General features: G+C 38.3%; 1 long non-coding RNA gene across 1 annotated transcript in view; it reads left to right on the top strand.

The window, feature by feature from the left end:
- The window catches only part of LOC107654335 (uncharacterized), a 20237-nt gene extending 17395 nt beyond the window's left edge, over positions 1-2842 (top strand). Inside the window, exon 3 of the long non-coding RNA XR_001630323.1 lies at positions 2833-2842. This is a non-coding gene — a long non-coding RNA (uncharacterized LOC107654335). The remainder of the gene's footprint in view (positions 1-2832) is intronic.
- The last annotated feature ends 4380 nt before the right edge of the window (positions 2843-7222 follow it).

Below are 7222 nucleotides of genomic sequence, written 5' to 3'. Positions count from 1 at the left end.
GAGAATAAAAGTTACGCCTTCTTTTTTTGCGTGAACATTTGGGCGGCGTTATGCAAATCTTCCCACGCAGTGATGTAGATATGTGGGGGCGTGTTAGAACGAGCCGTTTTAGGTAGGTGTGGCTGACTCTGAACTTTTATAAAGAATATCTCTTTTGATTTGAGACTTTAGTCTTTGCAACTTTACAGATCTTCTTTATGCACCAAGAGCTTGTAACACTCCAAAGAGAAAGGAAGAATTTAAATCGTATCATATGACCCCTTTAATTATCCAAACACAAATATAATATGAATAAACAAATAATGAACACCATAACCTGGTAACTGGAGCCTGTATGAATCAAATTAAATGCATTACACGAGTACATCGTGTCACAGCGTCCACAAAATGCGGATGATCTACACATTCCATATCTTAACAAACCGGAACATTTTTACACAATATATTTGCAACCTGAACATACACATAGGAATTACATGACTTGAGAAGACAGGAGCAAACGTGTCAGCGTCGCACATAATCCCCAGCAATTGTGAGCGCAATGGAGTGGTGGAACTATGATGTCACTTTGTAGGCGAAAACCCGGAAGCGAGTTAGCATTTTAGCACTTCCGGTCCCATCGTCCTAGAGTCAATGGGTTTTTTGAATGGGATTTTGGTTAAATCCCTTAAATAAGGTCAGTGGTTCACACAAGCTCAAAATATTTTCACGGTTTATTCTACGACATAAAAGACACCAGTTACACCCACTCGTGATTTTTTAAAGCGGTTGCGTTTCTTAAAAAAGTTGGTTGCTAACAAGTTGCTAAATCGGACTACAGGCGCTGTTGGAGACATTAAACATCGTCACGCCGAACAGGAACTCATACCAACCCGCTTTTACAGCTTCGTGTTCTTGCAGTTTTTTGGATTAGTTTGTTTATCGATTCATAGTGTTTTTTCGATTGTAGTGTTTTCTAATTTGTAGTTCAATCAATTGTAGAATAACCAATTAATAGTTAAGAGAATTTTATATTGTTCTTCAACAATGTTTTTTTTGCTTTGCCCCGAAATGCAACCACAAGTCTTCGGATGGAAGATGCTCGTTTTATCGCTTTCCTACTGATGTATCCCAGCGGAGACTCTGGGTTCGTACCATAAGGTAAATTAATATTACGATTATTCCATGTAAACACCACATTTACCAGCTTTACATGGTCATGGTTAAAATGACACTGTAATGATGCATAGTGCTTAAAAATTACGCTAAAATTAAATGTTTATGTGCAACACAAGTGTTCGGATGGAAGATGCTCGTTTTATCGCTTTCCTACTGATGTATCCCAGCGGAGACTCTGGGTTCGTACCATAAGGTAAATTAATATTACGATTATTCCATGTAAACACCACATTTACCAGCTTTACATGGTCATGGTTAAAATGACACTGTAATGATGCATAGTGCTTAAAAATTACGCTAAAATTAAATGTTTATGGCCACATGAAGCTGTTGGAAGGCAGAAAGATTGAGGATTTTCTAGAAGCAAGGATAAAGTAACGTTTTGTTATATTAACAAAAGTTAACGTATATGTTATATTTTATTCACTAAAATAAATGTTATATTACCATATCCAAAAACTTGCTCACTCTACTGTTGTTTATTAAATACTAATTTTAAAATACCGTAAAATACTACATTTTAAAACATTTAAAATACTGAATTTTATTAAATACTACGTGGAGACACGTTTTAATGAAAATATTCATATTAATTAATTTTCTTTTAATGCACCTTATTTAGAAATGTACAGAAAAGGGTTGGATCTTGCAGTTAAGTATTGCAGTCTTGTGCTCCTATCAATATTATTTTAGTTATGTTAAATATACTATTATAGTTTTAATTGATGTTGATTTTATTGATAACATTTTTAGCTTTTATTTTAAATTATTTTAGGTTACATTGTAATTTAAGTTAACTTTTTGGGTCATTTCATTATTGCCACAGCCATATCACCCTATAGCCCAGGGCTGGGGAACTTGGGTCCTGGAGGGCCACTGTTCTGCAGAGTTTAGCCCCAACCCTAATTAAACACACCTGCTTATACCTTTCTAGTGATCTTGAAGACATTGATAAGCTTGTTCAAGTGTGTTTGGTTAGGGTTGGAGCTAAAATCTGCAGGAAAGTGGCCCTCCAGAACTGACTTTGCCCAGCCCTGCTGTAGCCCAACCAAGTTTGGTTGCCCATAGGCATTGGATGGGAGACCTCCTGGGAAAAAAATAGGTTGCTGCTGGAAGAGGTGTTAGTTAGACAATACACAAAAAAGTGCATTATTAATGCCTCATTCATTCATTCATTCATGTGCTTTAGTTATGATTATTTCATTTATTCACTACTATTTATTATTAATTTGTTTAATGTAAGTTTTAGTTTGGCTCTAGTTTTGTATTTTTCAAGTTTTTATATGGAAAGGTTAATCTTTCATGAAATTAATATTGTGTGTTTTGTACTTTTCCCCCAGACGAGCAGACAGGAAGCCCAGTGCCCATTCCCGGATCTGTAGCTGTCATTTTCCTTTAGGGGAAAAAAAGGCTCCTGCTGTTTGTAGCCCCAAATGATCCCACTAGACAAATTTTTGAAGATCATTCCTACATACTCCGAGAGGAAAGCACTGTGAATGAAATGGTTCCACTATTCATGGATGAAGGGGAGGAAAGTGCTACACTTTATATGGCTGATGAGGATGAAGATCCACCATCTCTGGCTGTTGTAGAGGGTCCTCAACCCCCTACCAACAATGTTGAGGAACAACCAGGTAGGAGCACAGTTGAAGAAGAGCTACAGTCTGAACGAAGAAAAATAATTCAGCTTGAGATAAAGCTAGAGTGCTCCACAGCAGAGATAAGTTTTCTCAAGGACAAGCTGCAAAGACAGAGTTACTGTTGTGACAGGTATTCTGCCTCTCAGCTGAGTGAAAGTGTTTTTCGGATGGAGACAGGATTGCCAGATAAAGATACCTTCAGTGCTGTTTGTGAATATGTTGCTCGCTTTGAGGATTCGATCACATACCATTCTGGTTGGAGACCCAAAGACATCGTTCTTGAAGACCAAATTTTCATGACACTCATGAAACTTCGTCATAACTACACAAACCTCCACCTGGTTGCACTCTTCTGCTGCAATTTAAAAACAGTCAGGAATGTGCTACAAATATTCATTGAGGTCCTTCACAAGCTCCTTTTTAAGGACATAATGAGCACTGTTCCCAGTCGGGAGAAAAACAAGACCTGCTTGCCTTCTTAATTTCTGCATTTCCAAAACTGCAGAATGATTATGGATTGCACTGACATCAAAATTGCTGTTCCCAAGCAAATGGATACACAGAAAGAAACCTATTCTTCATACCGTGGCATGCACTCCTTCAAACTACTTATTGGGGTGGCACCAAATGCTGTGATCACATACTGCAGCAAACTTTACCCAGTATCAGCAAGTGATAAAGAAATAGTACAGGATTCTGGTGTTTTGGACCATTTCAAGCCGGGAGACCTCATTTTAGCTGACAATGGATTCCTAATTCACAACATTATGCCCGAAGGGAGTCACGGTAAACATTCCCCCATTTCTCAATCATGGCCAACTAACACACAGTGAAGCACATGCTACAAAGCTGATTGCACAGAATAGGATTCATGTTGAAAGGGCTTTTGCCCGTTTAAAATCATTTCAAATCCTGAAATTTATCCCATCTCATCTGTGGCACTTTGCAGATAAACTAGTTCAGGTATGCTGTGCTCTAGTGCAGTGGTTCTGGCTAGGGGTGCCGCAGAGTCTTAGCTTTCTTCCAATTTAAACAACCTAAAATACTACTTTTACAGCATGTATTTTAAAAATAGGCTATATCAAAACACTAACCTATAAGCAAATGTTGGTGTTTTGTTGTTGATTTCGTCCAAATGAAAATAAATAAGCAAAAAACACTGATATATTTAATACTTATTTAAAGTTTAAATATGTATTTACCGCCAATTGGACTGTTCTCAGGAGAGAATTGCCCCGTCCGCTCTGCCCTTTGTACCGGTGCGCGCTCAATTTTATAGTATTTCACGCAGTGACAGGACATGAAATTCGTGTTGCTGCTATAGAAGGTTTTAACGGTTTTACCGGTGTGAAGCCACAACACCGGTTGTGTCACTTGCCCACCGTCGCTTTGATTTTGTATAGTAATAAAAATAATTTAAGTTAGTTCACTAAAATTAAAACTGAATGCGGCTGCTCAATGCAGCGTGCCGAATGAGTCGCATCACAGATCATATCTTATTTATCTCGCGAGGAGAAGCTGACAAGAAGAGAGAGGTGAGACAGACAAGACGATGGCAGAAGAGTTTCAAAACGACATGCGATATTTTGGATTTTGAAAAGCCTGTTGACTTCTGCCATTTAAAAGCTGATATTGGAAGTTTTTTTTAAACATTCGTTTCTTATTTATTTGGTTCCACAGTGTTTGCTGATTTAAATTTATTTAAACTGTATTTTTTTTATTTTACATCAAGTATGCCTTGTCTCCAATCTTTCTTATTAGTTTTGCTAATAAACATTGCGTTTCTTATTTATTTGGTTCCACAGTGTACTGATCTTCAGTTTTGTTTAGGCTACCTAAACTTTGTGTAAGGTATTTGTTATTTTATATTAGGCATATAGCATGGTGTAATTTTATTACCAACAAAGGGGTGCCATGCTTTCAAAAAGTTTGGGAACCACTGCTCTAGTGAACCTCCAAAGTCCTCTCATAAAAGAAGTGGCAGCAGAATAGTAAAAAAAAAAAATTGCCCTCTAGCTAGAAACACCTGGCTCCCCAAACACCGGGCTCCCGTTCTCCGTCCAGTCACAAGCTCACTCATGATCTCACTCAGCAACAATGATTTACACTCAGACAATTTTCAGCTTGTTCATTACATTTAACATGTGATATATATAAAATAAAAAATATGGAAAATAAACTTTTTCTTCCAAAATCACAACAAATGTGTACATACTTTAGGGCGTCACATCTACTTAACACAACTTTAGTTGGACCCCAGCACTACTTTAAGCTAAAAGTTAAAACAAAATTAGTTGTTCCAATTTAGCAGACTTTAAGCGTACTGTCATGTCATGCATTTGTTTGTTATTTTTTTTAGCACCATCTTGTGGCAGTTTGGTGTAACAACAAAGAACATTAATAATTGTTAGCTATTTTCTTAGTGGTTGATTTAGACCATGTGACTCTTGGGTTAGAGGTTAACCAGGAAATAATCGCAGTGTTCCAGATTTTCTCCATGCGGTTGTCCAAGAAGTTCTTTACTCTATTTCCTTTGCGTTTTGTGCCTTGGAAAGGCTTTGCCTGTAAGTCTATTACTTTTCTTCAGTGTTTAAGAATGTATATACACGTATACATGTGAAATTCATAAGTTCGAGTTTAAAACTATTACTCTTCGGTGATAACAATATTAAGCATAGCATGAATGTAGCCCTTTGTTATGTTTGTTCAGATAACATTGTAAATTCATTTGCATTTATTTTTGAACTCTCTGTAACAAGACGTTTGTAATCTTTATATGTTTCAGTTTTACAAAAAAGAAAAGAATAAGAAATGGAAGAGGAAAGAACCTAACAGTAAAACTTTCAACTTTACTCCTGCGTCTGCCCCTTTTCTGACTTCTGAACCGTTAGCTATCTGTCAGTGTTGCGTAGATGGAACACGCATCTAGGACAGAATACATACCAATAGTGTGCCACAAATATATTTAGTTATACTAAAGTACATACGAATAAATTGTACTTAAGTATACTATTTTTTCAATCGGGTACATAAATACACAAAGTGTTAAATAAAAACTAACCAGAAACTTCCGGTGCTTATTTTGAATGTTAACAAAAGACACCATGGCATTGTAGTTGTCAAAGTTAACCTGTAACACATCAAAATAATTTTCATTATATGATATAAAGACAGAAATTACTTGAGTTAAAAAAATGTTATCATTGACTTTAGTTTTGGTTTTGGTTTTGCGTCATCGTGTACATACAGTCATACAAACCTGTTCCCCTTCAGGAACTCGAGCTGCGTCGAAACTTTGAACAACTAAAATGCATTTAGTACAAAATTAGTTGTTCCAATTTAGCAGACTTTAAGTATACCAATTTATAGTGTGCCACAAATATATTTAGTTATACTAAAGTACATACGAATAAATTGTACTTAAGTATACTATTTTTTCAATCGGGTACATAAATACACAAAGTGTTAAATAAAAACTAACCAGAAACTTCCGGTGCTTATTTTGAATGTTAACAAAAGACACCATGGCATTGTAGTTGTCAAAGTTAACCTGTAACACATCAAAATAATTTTCATTATATGATATAAAGACAGAAATTACTTGAGTTAAAAAAATGTTATCATTGACTTTAGTTTTGGTTTTGGTTTTGCGTCATCGTGTACATACAGTCATACAAACCTGTTCCCCTTCAGGAACTCGAGCTGCGTCGAAACGCAATGGGAACGCCTTCAGCGTGACCGTGCTCTGAATCACGTATGTAATCAGTCCAATGGATGGGCGAGATGTCACTGTGTGTGTGTGTCAGAGTCTTATTTAGTGTTGTTTGTTCACTTAAGATCTTTATGTCAAGCTTCAGCCAAAAATAAGCATTTGGGCGAGAGCAGACTGCATTCAGGCTGTGTGTTCCTCCCTACCCGTGCTATATTTCGGGTGGGGACACGCACAGTTTGTGTGTTGTCTGCTTGGGAGCGAAGCACGCAGAGTGAGCTCTCGAGGGAGCTGACTGCCCGCATGGCGAGTGTTTGTTACTGCCTTGCTTCGCTCTCGGAAGGCTCTCTTTGAGGAGGGAGCCTTCGCCGGCGTTTCGCGCGGTGCCAGCCCTGCTTTCGCCGAGGCGGAGCGGCGGCCGTGCTCGTGGGGTTCGCATATGGATCCGGTGGAGGGAATGTAGACGGGCGAGTCCCTATCTTCTTACTCACCCACCAGATCCAGCGCCTGCTCTCGGGGTTCGGAAGCCCGTGCTGTGGTTCTCCCTCCCGGGGAGGGGGCCCAACGCTCCGCCTGTCTTCCTCCAAGGAGGTTGATATGGAGGGCGTCGATGAGCTCGCCAGTTGCACAAGCATCAGTTACACAAGCATATTATGCCTAATTTTATAATGAGCAGCATTACTGGGGAGCGGAGCTCGCGCGGTCAGCTCTCGGG

Source organism: Sinocyclocheilus anshuiensis, unplaced genomic scaffold (assembly GCF_001515605.1).
Source record: "Sinocyclocheilus anshuiensis isolate Anshui unplaced genomic scaffold, SAMN03320099.WGS_v1.1 scaffold2853, whole genome shotgun sequence".
In the NCBI taxonomy this organism is placed as follows: Eukaryota; Metazoa; Chordata; class Actinopteri; order Cypriniformes; family Cyprinidae; genus Sinocyclocheilus; species Sinocyclocheilus anshuiensis.
This window is presented reverse-complemented; position numbering and strand designations above follow the sequence as displayed.